The 18402-nt window shown below is 45.1% G+C and overlaps 1 long non-coding RNA gene across 2 annotated transcripts in view; it reads right to left on the bottom strand.

Annotated features, from left to right (window-relative positions):
- Nucleotides 1–17239, bottom strand: part of LOC309631903 — a 241457-nt gene extending 224218 nt beyond the window's left edge. Inside the window, exon 1 of one of the 2 annotated variants that reach the window (XR_014246635.1) lies at nt 16827–17239. This is a non-coding gene — a long non-coding RNA (uncharacterized lncRNA). Of the gene's footprint in view, nt 1–11549; nt 11815–16826 lie in introns of those variants that run through there. The other variant, XR_014246636.1, reaches the window with a different exon arrangement.
- Between the last annotated feature and the right edge of the window lie 1163 nt (nt 17240–18402).

Genomic DNA, 18402 nt, shown 5'->3' on the forward strand with positions numbered 1-18402 from the left:
CTCAGCTTAGAGAGCATAGGGCACTTCCACTCATGGGCGTATAAATTGGGAAAACTAAAAATCAGCAAGACACAGGCACCCCAAAGTTTAGGGCTGCTCTGTTGACAAGAACCTCCACTTCGTTACACCCTAAATATACCAGGAAAGAGAAAAATGGATAAAGAAGTTGTGGTCCTTATGTACAATGGAATATCACTCAGCCATGAAATCAACGTAATAAGGCTAGTAGCAGCATGATGAGTGGATGTAGATACGACGATTCTAAGTGAAATAAGTCACACAGAAAAAGACACTTATCATAAGATATCACTTATAGAGGGAATGTAAAAACCGCGACCCTTGAACTGAATTACAAAACAGAACAGAGTCACACGTTTAGAAAACACACTATGGCTGCTTAACGGGAAAGGTGAGGTGGGGTGATGCATAAAAGAAGGGTTTCAAATTAGCTCAGATACCATTCCATAAACCCAATATGTAACAGACACGACCTACTCTTTGCTCAGTGAACTGGACTCAACACCCCCTATTCACCACCCAAGAATATATCTGACTAATAAGAATGTTAAAACCTATGTATTGATATCACTCTGTAAGTGAGTCAAGTGGGTGTAAAGCGGCATAAACACAGCAGTGAAAAGCAGCTAAACCCCTTTATAAAAATCAATCACTTTTAAAAACCCGTGAAACAAAGACAGTGAAAGAGAGAGAAATTCTTACTAAATTCGTTCAGGGGCTGTGATGCCACCTGGATTGACCATATCTAGACCCACAGCTGATAGAGACATAAGGGTGGACACTCTTGGGGCTGAGAGGTTTGGTGAGGTTGGGTGAGCAAACGCAGACCCTTTAAAGTAATACTGCGTGGTTCCCATCCCATGGGTCCCAAATCTCCAGGTTCAAGGGCATCTTCCTACTTCGAAAACATGCATGAGAAACCCAGAAGATGGAGCACCGTGTGATCGGGAAAGGTTTGTAAAACGCACCTCATTTCTCATCTCCTTGTGCTCGGGTTCCCCATTCCAGCCGCTTTACTAGCAATCTCCCTCCTTGGAGAATCAGCACCTTTAACCTCCTGTTCCGTACAGGTTGCAATTTGTCCTGAGGATGAACGGGAAGAGGGGGAACCAATGAGACACTAGCTCTAGGTGTTGGGACAGGCACAGGTCACTCTATTTTCCCATCAGGAAGAAGAATTAACCACAGGCTCAGCCTGCCGCCCGGAACCAGAATAGCGCCTGAAGAAATCCTGCGCTTTTGCGGCCAGCTCCCAAGAAAGCGAGTTGAAAAATGGAGCTCAGGGGCACTGCAATTCACAAACCTGCAGAGTTATAAATCATAACTCTCGTCCTCAAATATATTGAGGGAAGGGCACGAAGAGGATTTGAAAGCAAGGCAGAATTGCAGGAAACAGATTTCAGGAGGTAGATTCGAATCGCCTTTAAAGCACGGGAAAAGCAGCAAAACCTCGACAATGATGCCCTTGGCCAAAAAGGGCGTATGCGTTTTTTCCTGAATATATTCAGGAAAAAACGCACACGCCCTTTTTGGCCAACCAAGCAACCTGGAAAGGCAAATCAGCGCTACAAAGAAGTCTCGCTTCCCATCGGTCAAAAGGGCCATGCTGAATAAAGTGTCAAAACCAGAAATGCAGGACAGGCCATGGAGAAACGGGAGCCTTGCTACGCTGATGGGCGGGATGTAAATTGCCAACAGCCACTCTGGAGAAGTGTACGGTGTGTCCTGAAACATCGAAAAAACTCAGCTTAGAGAGCATAGGGCACTTCCACTCATGGGCGTATAAATTGGGAAAACTAAAAATCAGCAAGACACAGGCACCCCAAAGTTTAGGGCTGCTCTGTTGACAAGAACCTCCACTTCGTTACACCCTAAATATCCCAGGAAAGAGAAAACTGGATAAAGAAGTTGTGGTCCTTATGTACAATGGAATATCACTCAGCCATGAAATCAACGTCATAAGGCTAGTAGCAGCATGATGAGTGGATTTAGGTACGACGATTCTAAGTGAAATAAGTCACACAGAAAAAGACACTTATCCTAAGATATCACTTATAGAGGGAATGTAAAAATTGCTACCCTTGAACTGAATTACAAAACAGAACAGAGTCACACGTTTAGAAAACACACTATGGCTGCTTAACGGGAAAGGTGAGGTGGGGTGATGCATAAAAGAAGGGTTTCAAATTAGCTCAGAGACCGTTCCATAAACCCAATATGTAATAGACACGACCTACTCCTTGCTCAGTGAACTGGACTCAACACCCCCTATTCACCGCCCAAGAATATATCTGACTAGTAAGAATGTTAAAACCTATGTATTGATATCTCTCTGTAAGTGAGTCAAGTGGGTGTAAAGCGGCATAAACACAGCAGTGAAAAGCAGCTAAACCCCTTTATAAAAATCAATCACTTTTAAAAACCCGTGAAACAAAGACAGTGAAAGAGAGAGAAATTCTTACTAAATTCGTTCAGGGGCTGTGATGCCACCTGGATTGACCATATCTAGACCCACAGCTGATAGAGACATAAGGGTGGACACTCTTGGGGCTGAGAGGTTTGGTGAGGTTGGGTGAGCAAACGCAGACCCTTTAAAGTAATACTGCGTGGTTCCCATCCCATGGGTCCCAAATCTCCAGGTTCAAGGGCATCTTCCTACTTCGAAAACATGCATGAGAAACCCAGAAGATGGTACACCGTGTGATCGGGAAAGGTTTGTAAAACGCACCTCATTTCTCATCTCCTTGTGCTCGGGTTCCCCATTCCAGCCGCTTTACTAGGAATCTCCCTCCTTGGAGAATCAGCACCTTTAACCTCCTGTTCCTTACAGGTTGCAATTTGTCCTGAGGATGAACGGGAAGAGGGGGAACCAATGAGACACTAGCTCTAGGTGTTGGGACAGGCACAGGTCACTCTATTTTCCCATCAGGAAGAAGAATTAACCACAGGCTCAGCCTGCCGCCCGGAACCAGAATACCGCCTGAAGAAATCCTGCGCTTTTGCGGCCAGCTCCCAAGAAAGCGAGTTGAAAAATGGAGCTCAGGGGCACTGCAATTCACAAACCTGCAGAGTTATAAATCATAACTCTCGTCCTCAAATATATTGAGGGAAGGCCACGAAGAGGATTTGAAAGCAAGGCAGAATTGCAGGAAACAGATTTCAGGAGGTAGATTCGAATCGCCTTTAAAGCACGGGAAAAGCAGCAAAACCTCGACAATGATGCCCTTGGCCAAAAAGGGCGTATGCGTTTTTTCCTGAATATATTCAGGAAAAAACGCACACGCCCTTTTTGGCCAACCAAGCAACCTGGAAAGGGAAATCAGCGCTACAAAGAAGTCTCGCTTCCCATCGGTCAAAAGGGAAATGCTGAATAAAGTGTCAAAACCAGAAATGCAGGACAGGCCATGGAGAAACGGGAGCCTTGCTACGCTGATGGGCGGGATGTAAATTGCCAACAGCCACTCTGGAGAAGTGTACGGTGTGTCCTGAAACATCGAAAAAACTCAGCTTAGAGAGCATAGGGCACTTCCACTCATGGGCGTATAAATTGGGAAAACTAAAAATCAGCAAGACACAGGCACCCCAAAGTTTAGGGCTGCTCTGTTGACAAGAACCTCCACTTCGTTACACCCTAAATATCCCAGGAAAGAGAAAACTGGATAAAGAAGTTGTGGTCCTTAGGTACAATGGAATATCACTCAGCCATGAAATCAACGTCATAAGGCTAGTAGCAGCATGATGAGTGGATTTAGGTACGACGATTCTAAGTGAAATAAGTCACACAGAAAAAGACACTTATCCTAAGATACCACTTATAGAGGGAATGTAAAAATTGCTACCCTTGAACTGAATTACAAAACAGAACAGAGTCACACGTTTAGAAAACACACTATGGCTGCTTAACGGGAAAGGTGAGGTGGGGTGATGCATAAAAGAAGGGGTTCAAATTAGCTCAGATACCGTTCCATAAACCCAATATGTAACAGACACGACCTACTCCTTGCTCAGTGAACTGGACTCAACACCCCCTATTCACCACCCAAGAATATATCTGACTAATAAGAATGTTAAAACCTATGTATTGATATCACTCTGTAAGTGAGTCAAGTGGGTGTAAAGCGGCATACACACAGCAGTGAAAAGCAGCTAAACCCCTTTATAAAAATCAATCACTTTTAAAAACCCGTGAAACAAAGACAGTGAAAGAGAGAGAAATTCTTACTAAATTCGTTCAGGGGCTGTGATGCCACCTGGATTGACCATATCTAGACCCACAGCTGATTGAGACATAAGGGTGGACACTCTTGGGGCTGAGAGGTTTGGTGAGGTTGGGTGAGCAAACGCAGACCCTTTAGAGTAATACTGCGTGGTACCCATCCCATGGGTCCCAAATCTCCAGATTCAAGGGCATCTTCCTACATCGAAAACATGCATGAGAAACCCAGAAGATGGTACACCGTGTGATCGGGAAAGGTTTCTAAAACGCACCTCATTTCTCATCTCCTTGTGCTCGGGTTCCCCATTCCAGCCGCTTTACTAGCAATCTCCCTCCTTGGAGAATCAGCACCTTTAACCTCCTGTTCCGTACAGGTTGCAATTTGTCCTGAGGATGAACGGGAAGAGGGGGAACCAATGAGACACTAGCTCTAGGTGTTGGGACAGGCACAGGTCACTCTATTTTCCCATCAGGAAGAAGAATTAACCACAGGCTCAGCCTGCCGCCCGGGACCAAAATAGGACCTAAAGCAATCCTGCGCTTTTGCGGCCAGCTCCCAAGAAAGCGAGTTGAAAAATGGAGCTCAGGGGCACTGCAATTCACAAACCTGCAGAGTTATAAATGATAACTCTCGCCCTCAAATATATTGAGGGAAGGCCACGAAGAGGATTTGAAAGCAAGGCAGAATTGCAGGAAACAGATTTCAGGAGGTAGATTCGAATCGCCTTTAAAGCACGGGAAAAGCAGCAAAACCTCGACAATGATGCCCTTGGCCAAAAAGGGCGTATGCGTTTTTTCCTGAATATATTCAGGAAAAAACGCATACGCCCTTTTTGGCCAACCAAGCAACCTGGAAAGGCAAATCAGCGCTACAAAGAAGTCTCGCTTCCCATCGGTCAAAAGGGCCATGCTGAATAAATTGTCAAAACCAGAAATGCAGGACAGGCCATGGAGAAACGGGAGCCTTGCTACGCTGATGGGCGGGATGTAAATTGCCAACAGCCCCTCTGGAGAAGTGTACGGTGTGTCCTGAAACATCGAAAAAACTCAGCTTAGAGAGCATAGGGCACTTCCACTCATGGGCGTATAAATTGGGAAAACTAAAAATCAGCAAGACACAGGCACCCCAAAGTTTAGGGCTGCTCTGTTGACAAGAACCTCCACTTCGTTACACCTTAAATATCCCAGGAAAGAGAAAAATGGATAAAGAAGTTGTGGTCCTTATGTACAACGGAATATCACTCAGCCATGAAATCAACGTCATAAGGCTAGTAGCAGCATGATGAGTGGATTTAGGTACGACGATTCTAAGTGAAATAAGTCACACAGAAAAAGACACTTATCATAAGATATCACTTATAGAGGGAATGTAAAAACCGCTACCCTTGAACTGAAGTACAAAACAGAACAGAGGCACACGTTTAGAAAACACACTATGGCTGCTTAACGGGAAAGGTGAGGTGGGGTGATGCATAAAACAAGGGTTTCAAATTAGTTCAGATACCGTTCCATAAACCCAATATGTAATAGACACGACCTATTCCTTGCTCAGTGAACTGGACTCAACACCCCCTATTCACCGCCCAAGAATATATATGACTAGTAAGAATCTTCAAACCTATGTATTGATATCTCTCTGAAAGTGAGTCAAGTGGGTGTAAAGTGGCATAAACACAGCAGTGAAAAGCAGCTAAACCCCTTTATAAAAATCAATCACTTTTAAAACCCCGGGAAACAAAGACAGTGAAAGAGAGAGAAATTCTTACTAAATTCGTTCAGGGGCTGTGATGCCACCTGGATTGACCATATCTAGACCCACAGCTGATAGAGACATAAGGGTGGACACTCTTGGGGCTGAGAGGTTTGGTGAGGTTGGGTGAGCAAACGCAGACCCTTTAAAGTAATACTGTGTGGTTCCCATCCCATGGGTCCCAAATCTCCAGGTTCAAGGGCATCTTCCTACTTCGAAAACATGCATGAGAAACCCAGAAGATGGTGCACCGTGTGATCGGGAAAGGTTTCTAAAACGCACCTCATTTCTCATCTCCTTGTGCTTGGGTTCGCCATTCCAGACGCTTTACTAGCAATCTCCCTCCTTGGAGAATCAGCACCTTTAACCTCCTGTTCCGTACAGGTTGCAATTTGTCCTGAGGATGAACGGGAAGAGGGGGAACCAATGAGACACTAGCTCTAGGTGTTGGGACAGGCACAGGTCACTCTATTTTCCCATCAGGAAGAAGAATTAACCACAGGCTCAGCCTGCCGCCCGGAACCAGAATAGCGCCTGAAGAAATCCTGCGCTTTTGCGGCCAGCTCCCAAGAAAGCGAGTTGAAAAATGGAGCTCAGGGGCACTGCAATTCACAAACCTGCAGAGTTATAAATCATAACTCTCGTCCTCAAATATATTGAGGGAAGGCCACGAAGAGGATTTGAAAGCAAGGCAGAATTGCAGGAAACAGATTTCAGGAGGTAGATTCGAATCGCCTTTAAAGCACGGGAAAAGCAGCAAAACCTCGACAATGATGCCCTTGGCCAAAAAGGGCGTATGCGTTTTTTCCTGAATATATTCAGGAAAAAACGCACACGCCCTTTTTGGCCAACCAAGCAACCTGGAAAGGGAAATCAGCGCTACAAAGAAGTCTCGCTTCCCATCGGTCAAAAGGGAAATGCTGAATAAAGTGTCAAAACCAGAAATGCAGGACAGGCCATGGAGAAACGGGAGCCTTGCTACGCTGATGGGCGGGATGTAAATTGCCAACAGCCACTCTGGAGAAGTGTACGGTGTGTCCTGAAACATCGAAAAAACTCAGCTTAGAGAGCATAGGGCACTTCCACTCATGGGCGTATAAATTGGGAAAACTAAAAATCAGCAAGACACAGGCACCCCAAAGTTTAGGGCTGCTCTGTTGACAAGAACCTCCACTTCGTTACACCCTAAATATCCCAGGAAAGAGAAAACTGGATAAAGAAGTTGTGGTCCTTAGGTACAATGGAATATCACTCAGCCATGAAATCAACGTCATAAGGCTAGTAGCAGCATGATGAGTGGATTTAGGTACGACGATTCTAAGTGAAATAAGTCACACAGAAAAAGACACTTATCCTAAGATACCACTTATAGAGGGAATGTAAAAATTGCTACCCTTGAACTGAATTACAAAACAGAACAGAGTCACACGTTTAGAAAACACACTATGGCTGCTTAACGGGAAAGGTGAGGTGGGGTGATGCATAAAAGAAGGGGTTCAAATTAGCTCAGATACCGTTCCATAAACCCAATATGTAACAGACACGACCTACTCCTTGCTCAGTGAACTGGACTCAACACCCCCTATTCACCACCCAAGAATATATCTGACTAATAAGAATGTTAAAACCTATGTATTGATATCACTCTGTAAGTGAGTCAAGTGGGTGTAAAGCGGCATACACACAGCAGTGAAAAGCAGCTAAACCCCTTTATAAAAATCAATCACTTTTAAAAACCCGTGAAACAAAGACAGTGAAAGAGAGAGAAATTCTTACTAAATTCGTTCAGGGGCTGTGATGCCACCTGGATTGACCATATCTAGACCCACAGCTGATTGAGACATAAGGGTGGACACTCTTGGGGCTGAGAGGTTTGGTGAGGTTGGGTGAGCAAACGCAGACCCTTTAGAGTAATACTGCGTGGTACCCATCCCATGGGTCCCAAATCTCCAGATTCAAGGGCATCTTCCTACATCGAAAACATGCATGAGAAACCCAGAAGATGGTACACCGTGTGATCGGGAAAGGTTTCTAAAACGCACCTCATTTCTCATCTCCTTGTGCTCGGGTTCCCCATTCCAGCCGCTTTACTAGCAATCTCCCTCCTTGGAGAATCAGCACCTTTAACCTCCTGTTCCGTACAGGTTGCAATTTGTCCTGAGGATGAACGGGAAGAGGGGGAACCAATGAGACACTAGCTCTAGGTGTTGGGACAGGCACAGGTCACTCTATTTTCCCATCAGGAAGAAGAATTAACCACAGGCTCAGCCTGCCGCCCGGGACCAAAATAGGACCTAAAGCAATCCTGCGCTTTTGCGGCCAGCTCCCAAGAAAGCGAGTTGAAAAATGGAGCTCAGGGGCACTGCAATTCACAAACCTGCAGAGTTATAAATGATAACTCTCGCCCTCAAATATATTGAGGGAAGGCCACGAAGAGGATTTGAAAGCAAGGCAGAATTGCAGGAAACAGATTTCAGGAGGTAGATTCGAATCGCCTTTAAAGCACGGGAAAAGCAGCAAAACCTCGACAATGATGCCCTTGGCCAAAAAGGGCGTATGCGTTTTTTCCTGAATATATTCAGGAAAAAACGCATACGCCCTTTTTGGCCAACCAAGCAACCTGGAAAGGCAAATCAGCGCTACAAAGAAGTCTCGCTTCCCATCGGTCAAAAGGGCCATGCTGAATAAATTGTCAAAACCAGAAATGCAGGACAGGCCATGGAGAAACGGGAGCCTTGCTACGCTGATGGGCGGGATGTAAATTGCCAACAGCCCCTCTGGAGAAGTGTACGGTGTGTCCTGAAACATCGAAAAAACTCAGCTTAGAGAGCATAGGGCACTTCCACTCATGGGCGTATAAATTGGGAAAACTAAAAATCAGCAAGACACAGGCACCCCAAAGTTTAGGGCTGCTCTGTTGACAAGAACCTCCACTTCGTTACACCTTAAATATCCCAGGAAAGAGAAAAATGGATAAAGAAGTTGTGGTCCTTATGTACAACGGAATATCACTCAGCCATGAAATCAACGTCATAAGGCTAGTAGCAGCATGATGAGTGGATTTAGGTACGACGATTCTAAGTGAAATAAGTCACACAGAAAAAGACACTTATCATAAGATATCACTTATAGAGGGAATGTAAAAACCGCTACCCTTGAACTGAAGTACAAAACAGAACAGAGGCACACGTTTAGAAAACACACTATGGCTGCTTAACGGGAAAGGTGAGGTGGGGTGATGCATAAAACAAGGGTTTCAAATTAGTTCAGATACCGTTCCATAAACCCAATATGTAATAGACACGACCTATTCCTTGCTCAGTGAACTGGACTCAACACCCCCTATTCACCGCCCAAGAATATATATGACTAGTAAGAATCTTCAAACCTATGTATTGATATCTCTCTGAAAGTGAGTCAAGTGGGTGTAAAGTGGCATAAACACAGCAGTGAAAAGCAGCTAAACCCCTTTATAAAAATCAATCACTTTTAAAACCCCGGGAAACAAAGACAGTGAAAGAGAGAGAAATTCTTACTAAATTCGTTCAGGGGCTGTGATGCCACCTGGATTGACCATATATAGACCCACAGCTGATTGAGACATAAGGGTGGACACTCTTGGGGCTGAGAGTTTTGGTGAGGTTGGGTGAGCAAACGTAGACCCTTTAAAGTAATACTGCGTGGTTCCCATCCCATGGGTCCCAAATCTCCAGGTTCAAGGGCATCTTCCCACTTCGAAAACATGCATGAGAAACCCAGAAGCTGGTGCACCGTGTGATCGGTAAAGGTTTCTAAAACGCACCTCATTTCTCATCTCCTTGTGCTCGGGTTCCCCATTCCAGCCGCTTTACTAGCAATCTCCCTCCTTGGAGAATCAGCACCTTTAACCTCCTGTTCCGTACAGGTTGCAATTTGTCCTGAGGATGAACGGGAAGAGGGGGAACCAATGAGACACTAGCTCTAGGTGTTGGGACAGGCACAGGTCACTCTATTTTCCCATCAGGAAGAAGAATTAACCACAGGCTCAGCCTGCCGCCCGGGACCAAAATAGGACCTAAAGCAATCCTGCGCTTTTGCGGCCAGCTCCCAAGAAAGCGAGTTGAAAAATGGAGCTCAGGGGCACTGCAATTCACAAACCTGCAGAGTTATAAATGATAACTCTCGCCCTCAAATATATTGAGGGAAGGCCACGAAGAGGATTTGAAAGCAAGGCAGAATTGCAGGAAACAGATTTCAGGAGGTAGATTCGAATCGCCTTTAAAGCACGGGAAAAGCAGCAAAACCTCGACAATGATGCCCTTGGCCAAAAAGGGCGTATGCGTTTTTTCCTGAATATATTCAGGAAAAAACGCATACGCCCTTTTTGGCCAACCAAGCAACCTGGAAAGGCAAATCAGCGCTACAAAGAAGTCTCGCTTCCCATCGGTCAAAAGGGCCATGCTGAATAAATTGTCAAAACCAGAAATGCAGGACAGGCCATGGAGAAACGGGAGCCTTGCTACGCTGATGGGCGGGATGTAAATTGCCAACAGCCACTTTGGAGAAGTGTACGGTGTGTCCTGAAACATCTAAAAAACTCAGCTTAGAGAGCATAGGGCACTTCGACTCCTGGGCGTATAAATAGGGAAAACTAAAAATCAGCAAGACACAGGCACCCCAAAGTTTAGGGCTGCTCTGTTGACAAGAACCTCCACTTCGTTACACCTTAAATATCCCAGGAAAGAGAAAACTGGATAAAGAAGTTGTGGTCCTCCTTATGTACAATGGAATATCACTCAGCCATGAAATCAACGTCATAAGGCTAGTAGCAGCATGATGAGTGGATTTAGGTACGACGATTCTAAGTGAAATAAGTCACACAGAAAAAGACACTTATCATAAGATATCACTTATAGAGGGAATGTAAAAACCGCTACCTTTGAACTGAATTACAAAACAGAACAGAGTCACACGTTTAGAAAACACACTATGGCTGCTTAACGGGAAAGGTGAGGTGGGGTGATGCATAAAACAAGGGTTTCAAATTAGCTCAGAGACCGTTCCATAAACCCAATATGTAATAGACACGACCTACTCCTTGCTCAGTGAACTGGACTCAACACCCCCTATTCACCGCCCAAGAATATATGTGACTAGTAAGAATCTTAAAACCTATGTATTGATATCTCTCTGTAAGTGAGTCAAGTGGGTGTAAAGCGGCATACACACAGCAGTGAAAAGCAGCTAAACCCCTTTATAAAAAACAATTACTTTTAAAAACCCGTGAAACAAAGACAGTGAAAGAGAGAGAAATTATTACTAAATTCGTTCAGGGGCTGTGATGCCACCTGGATTGACCATATATAGACCCACAGCTGATTGAGACATAAGGGTGGACACTCTTGGGGCGGAGAGGTTTGGTGAGGTTGCGTGAGGAAACGCAGACCCTTTAAAGTAATACTGCATTGTTCCCATCCCATGGGTCCCAAATCTCCAGGTTCAAGGGCATCTTCCCAGTTCGAAAACATGCATGAGAAACCCAGAAGATGGTACACCGTGTGATTGGGAAAGGTTTCTAAAACGCACCTCATTTTTCATCTCCTTGGGCTCGGGTTCGCCATTCCAGCCGCTTTACTAGCAATCTCCCTCCTTGGAGAATCAGCACCTTTAACCTCCTATTCCGTACAGGTTGCAAATTGTCCTGAGGATGAACGGGAAGAGGGGGAACCAATGAGAGACTAGCTCTAGGTGTTGGGAGCGGCACAGGTCACTCTATTTTCCCATCTGGAAGAAGAATTAACCACAGGCTCAGCCTGCCGCCCGGGACCAGAATAGGGCCTGAAGCAATCCTGCGCTTTTGCGGCCAGCTCCCAGGAAAGCGAGTTGAAAAATGGAGCTCAGGGGCACTGCAATTCACAAACCTGCAGAGTTATAAATGATAACTCTCGTCCACAAATATATTGAGGGGAGGCACCGAAGAGGATTTGAAAGCAAGGCAGAATTGCAGGAAACACATTGCAGGAGGTAGATTCGAATCGCCTTTAAAGCACGGGAAAAGCGGCAAAACCTCGACAATGATGCCCTTGGCCAAAAAGGGCGTATGCGTTTTTTCCTGAATATATTCAGGAAAAAACGCATACGCCCTTTTTGGCCAACCAAGCAACCTGGAAAGGCAAATCAGCGCTACAAAGAAGTCTCGCTTCCCATCGGTCAAAAGGGCCATGCTGAATAAAGTGTCAAACCCAGAAATGCAGGACAGGTCATGGAGAAACGGGAGCCTTGCTACGCTGATGGGCGGGATGTAAATTGCCAACAGCCACTCTGGAGAAGTGTACGGTGTGTCCTGAAACATCGAAAAAACTCAGCTTAGAGAGCATAGGGCACTTCCACTCATGGGCGTATAAATTGGGAAAACTAAAAATCAGCAAGACACAGGCACCCCAAAGTTTAGGGCTGCTCTGTTGACAAGAACCTCCACTTCGTTACACCCTAAATATCCCAGGAAAGAGAAAAATGGATAAAGAAGTTGTGGTCCTTATGTACAATGGAATATCACTCAGCCATGAAATCAACGTCATAAGGCTAGTAGCAGCATGATGAGTGGATTTAGGTACGACGATTCTAAGTGAAATAAGTCACACAGAAAAAGACACTTATAAGATATCACTTATAGAGGGAATGTAAAAACCGCGACCCTTGAACTGAATTACAAAACAGAACAGAGTCACACGTTTAGAAAACACACTATGGCTGCTTAACGGGAAAGGTGAGGTGGGGTGATGCATAAAAGAAGGGTTTCAAATTAGCTCAGAGACCGTTCCATAAACCCAATATGTAATAGACACGACCTACTCCTTGCTCAGTGAACTGGACTCAACACCCCCTATTCACCGCCCAAGAATATATCTGACTAGTAAGAATGTTAAAACCTATGTATTGATATCTCTCTGTAAGTGAGTCAAGTGGGTGTAAAGCGGCATACACACAGCAGTGAAAAGCAGCTAAACCCCTTTATAAAAATCAATCACTTTTAAAAACCCGTGAAACAAAGACAGTGAAAGAGAGAGAAATTCTTACTAAATTCGTTCAGGGGCTGTGATGCCACCTGGATTGACCATATCTACACCCACAGCTGATAGAGACATAAGGGTGGACACTCTTGGGGCTGAGAGGTTTGGTGAGGTTGGGTGAGCAAACGCAGACCCTTTAAAGTAATACTGCGTGGTTCCCATCCCATGGGTCCCAAATCTCCAGGTTCAAGGGCATCTTCCTACTTCGAAAACATACATGAGAAACCCAGAAGATGGTGCACCGTGTGATCGGGAAAGGTTTCTAAAACGCACCTCATTTCTCATCTCCTTGTGCTTGGGTTCGCCATTCCAGCCGCTTTACTAGCAATCTCCCTCCTTGGAGAATCAGCACCTTTAACCTCCTGTTCCGTACAGGTTGCAATTTGTCCTGAGGATGAACGGGAAGAGGGGGAACCAATGAGACACTAGCTCTAGGTGTTGGGACAGGCACAGGTCACTCTATTTTCCCATCAGGAAGAAGAATTAACCACAGGCTCAGCCTGCCGCCCGGGACCAAAATAGGGCCTAAAGCAATCCTGCGCTTTTGCGGCCAGCTCCCAAGAAAGCGAGTTGAAAAATGGAGCTCAGGGGCACTGCAATTCACAAACCTGCAGAGTTATAAATGATAACTCTCGTCCTCAAATATATTGAGGGAAGGCAACGAAGAGGATTTGAAAGCACGGCAGAATTGCAGGAAACAGATTTCAGGAGGTAGATTCGAATCGCCTTTAAAGCACGGGAAAAGCGGCAAAACCTCGACAATGATGCCCTTGGCCAAAAAGGGCGTATGCGTTTTTTCCTGAATATATTCAGGAAAAAACGCATACGCCCTTTTTGGCCAACCAAGCAACCTGGAAAGGCAATTCAGCGCTACAAAGAAGTCTCGCTTCCCATCGGTCAAAAGGGCCATGCTGAATAAAGTGTCAAAACCAGAAATGCAGGACAGGCCATGGAGAAACGGGAGCCTTGCTACGCTGATGGGCGGGATGTAAATTGCCAACAGCCACTCTGGAGAAGTGTACGGTGTGTCCTGAAACATCGAAAAAACTCAGCTTAGAGAGCATAGGGCACTTCCACTCATGGGCGTATAAATTGGGAAAACTAAAAATCAGCAAGACACAGGCACCCCAAAGTTTAGGGCTGCTCTGTTGACAAGAACCTCCACTTCGTTACACCCTAAATATCCCAGGAAAGAGAAAACTGGATAAAGAAGTTGTGGTCCTTAGGTACAATGGAATATCACTCAGCCATGAAATCAACGTCATAAGGCTAGTAGCAGCATGATGAGTGGATTTAGGTACGACGATTCTAAGTGAAATAAGTCACACAGAAAAAGACACTTATCCTAAGATACCACTTATAGAGGGAATGTAAAAATTGCTACCCTTGAACTGAATTACAAAACAGAACAGAGTCACACGTTTAGAAAACACACTATGGCTGCTTAACGGGAAAGGTGAGGTGGGGTGATGCATAAAAGAAGGGGTTCAAATTAGCTCAGAGACCGTTCCATAAACCCAATATGTAACAGACACGACCTACTCCTTGCTCAGTGAACTGGACTCAACACCCCCTATTCACCACCCAAGAATATATCTGACTAATAAGAATGTTAAAACCTATGTATTGATATCACTCTGTAAGTGAGTCAAGTGGGTGTAAAGCGGCATACACACAGCAGTGAAAAGCAGCTAAACCCCTTTATAAAAATCAATCACTTTTAAAAACCCGTGAAACAAAGACAGTGAAAGAGAGAGAAATTCTTACTAAATTCGTTCAGGGGCTGTGATGCCACCTGGATTGACCATATCTAGACCCACAGCTGATTGAGACATAAGGGTGGACACTCTTGGGGCTGAGAGGTTTGGTGAGGTTGGGTGAGCAAACGCAGACCCTTTAGAGTAATACTGCGTGGTACCCATCCCATGGGTCCCAAATCTCCAGATTCAAGGGCATCTTCCTACATCGAAAACATGCATGAGAAACCCAGAAGATGGTACACCGTGTGATCGGGAAAGGTTTCTAAAACGCACCTCATTTCTCATCTCCTTGTGCTCGGGTTCCCCATTCCAGCCGCTTTACTAGCAATCTCCCTCCTTGGAGAATCAGCACCTTTAACCTCCTGTTCCGTACAGGTTGCAATTTGTCCTGAGGATGAACGGGAAGAGGGGGAACCAATGAGACACTAGCTCTAGGTGTTGGGACAGGCACAGGTCACTCTATTTTCCCATCAGGAAGAAGAATTAACCACAGGCTCAGCCTGCCGCCCGGGACCAAAATAGGACCTAAAGCAATCCTGCGCTTTTGCGGCCAGCTCCCAAGAAAGCGAGTTGAAAAATGGAGCTCAGGGGCACTGCAATTCACAAACCTGCAGAGTTATAAATGATAACTCTCGCCCTCAAATATATTGAGGGAAGGCCACGAAGAGGATTTGAAAGCAAGGCAGAATTGCAGGAAACAGATTTCAGGAGGTAGATTCGAATCGCCTTTAAAGCACGGGAAAAGCAGCAAAACCTCGACAATGATGCCCTTGGCCAAAAAGGGCGTATGCGTTTTTTCCTGAATATATTCAGGAAAAAACGCATACGCCCTTTTTGGCCAACCAAGCAACCTGGAAAGGCAAATCAGCGCTACAAAGAAGTCTCGCTTCCCATCGGTCAAAAGGGCCATGCTGAATAAATTGTCAAAACCAGAAATGCAGGACAGGCCATGGAGAAACGGGAGCCTTGCTACGCTGATGGGCGGGATGTAAATTGCCAACAGCCACTCTGGAGAAGTGTACGGTGTGTCCTGAAACATCGAAAAAACTCAGCTTAGAGAGCATAGGGCACTTCCACTCATGGGCGTATAAATTGGGAAAACTAAAAATCAGCAAGACACAGGCACCCCAAAGTTTAGGGCTGCTCTGTTGACAAGAACCTCCACTTCGTTACACCTTAAATATCCCAGGAAAGAGAAAAATGGATAAAGAAGTTGTGGTCCTTATGTACAACGGAATATCACTCAGCCATGAAATCAACGTCATAAGGCTAGTAGCAGCATGATGAGTGGATTTAGGTACGACGATTCTAAGTGAAATAAGTCACACAGAAAAAGACACTTATCATAAGATATCACTTATAGAGGGAATGTAAAAACCGCTACCCTTGAACTGAAGTACAAAACAGAACAGAGGCACACGTTTAGAAAACACACTATGGCTGCTTAACGGGAAAGGTGAGGTGGGGTGATGCATAAAACAAGGGTTTCAAATTAGTTCAGATACCGTTCCATAAACCCAATATGTAATAGACACGACCTATTCCTTGCTCAGTGAACTGGACTCAACACCCCCTATTCACCGCCCAAGATTATATATGACTAGTAAGAATCTTCAAACCTATGTATTGATATCTCTCTGAAAGTGAGTCAAGTGGGTGTAAAGTGGCATAAACACAGCAGTGAAAAGCAGCTAAACCCCTTTATAAAAATCAATCACTTTTAAAACCCCGTGAAACAAAGACAGTGAAAGAGAGAGAAATTCTTACTAAATTCGTTCAGGGGCTGTGATGCCACCTGGATTGACCATATATAGACCCACAGCTGATTGAGACATAAGGGTGGACACTCTTGGGGCTGAGAGTTTTGGTGAGGTTGGGTGAGCAAACGTAGACCCTTTAAAGTAATACTGCGTGGTTCCCATCCCATGGGTCCCAAATCTCCAGGTTCAAGGGCATCTTCCCACTTCGAAAACATGCATGAGAAACCCAGAAGCTGGTGCACCGTGTGATCGGTAAAGGTTTCTAAAACGCACCTCATTTCTCATCTCCTTGTGCTCGGGTTCTCCATTCCAGCCTCTTTACTAGCAATCTCCCTCCTTGGAGAATCAGCACCTTTAACCTCCTGTTCCGTACCGGTTGCAATTTGTCCTGAGGAAGAACGGGAAGAGGGGGAACCAATGAGACACTAGCTCTAGGTGTTGGGACAGGCACAGGCCACTCTATTTTCCCATCAGGAAGAAGAATTAACAACAGGCTCAGCCTGACGGTCGGGACCAGAATAGAGCCTGAAGCAATCCTGTGCTTTTGCGGCCAGCTCCCAAGAAAGCGAGTTGAAAAATGGAGCTCAGGGTCACTGCAATTAACAAACCTGCAGAGTTATAAATGATAACTCTCGTCCTCAAATATATTGAGGGAATGCCACGAAGAGGATTTGAAAGCAAGGCAGAATTGCAGGAAACACATTGCAGGAGGTAGATTCAAATCGCCTTTAAGGCACGGGAAAAGCGGCAAAACTTCGACAATGATGCCCTTGGCCAAAAAGGGCGTATGCGTTTTTTCCTGAATATATTCAGGAAAAAACGCATACGCCCTTTTTGGCCAACCAAGCAACCTGGAAAGGCAAATCAGCGCTACAAAGAAGTCTCGCTTCCCATCGGTCAAAAGGGCCATGCTGAATAAAGTTTCAAAACCAGAAATGCAGGACAGGCCATGGAGAAACGGGAGCCTTGCTACGCTGATGGGCGGGATGTAAATTGCCAACAGCCACTTTGGAGAAGTGTACGGTGTGTCCTGAAACATCTAAAAAACTCAGCTTAGAGAGCATAGGGCACTTCCACTCCTGGGCGTATAAATAGGGAAAACTAAAAATCAGCAAGACACAGGCACCCCAAAGTTTAGGGCTGCTCTGTTGACAAGAACCTCCACTTCGTTACACCCTAAATATCCCAGGAAAGAGAAAAATGGATAAAGAAGTTGTGGTCCTTATGTACAATGGAATATCACTCAGCCATGAAATCAACGTCATAAGGCTAGTAGCAGCATGATGAGTGGATTTAGGTACGACGATTCTAAGTGAAATAAGTCACACAGAAAAAGACACTTATAAGATATCACTTATAGAGGGAATGTAAAAACCGCGACCCTTGAACTGAATTACAAAACAGAACAGAGTCACACGTTTAGAAAACACACTATGGCTGCTTAACGGGAAAGGTGAGGTGGGGTGATGCATAAAAGAAGGGTTTCAAATTAGCTCAGAGACCGTTCCATAAACCCAATATGTAATAGACACGACCTACTCCTTGCTCAGTGAACTGGACTCAACACCCCCTATTCACCGCCCAAGAATATATCTGACTAGTAAGAATGTTAAAACCTATGTATTGATATCTCTCTGTAAGTGAGTCAAGTGGGTGTAAAGCGGCATAAACACAGCAGTGAAAAGCAGCTAAACCCCTTTATAAAAATCAATCACTTTTAAAAACCCGTGAAACAAAGACAGTGAAAGAGAGAGAAATTCTTACTAAATTCGTTCAGGGGCTGTGATGCCACCTGGATTGACCATATCTAGACCCACAGCTGATTGAGACATAAGGGTGGACACTCTTG

This window comes from Balaenoptera borealis (assembly GCF_965194805.1).
Source record: "Balaenoptera borealis genome assembly, chromosome: 7".
NCBI lineage: Eukaryota > Metazoa > Chordata > Mammalia > Artiodactyla > Balaenopteridae > Balaenoptera > Balaenoptera borealis.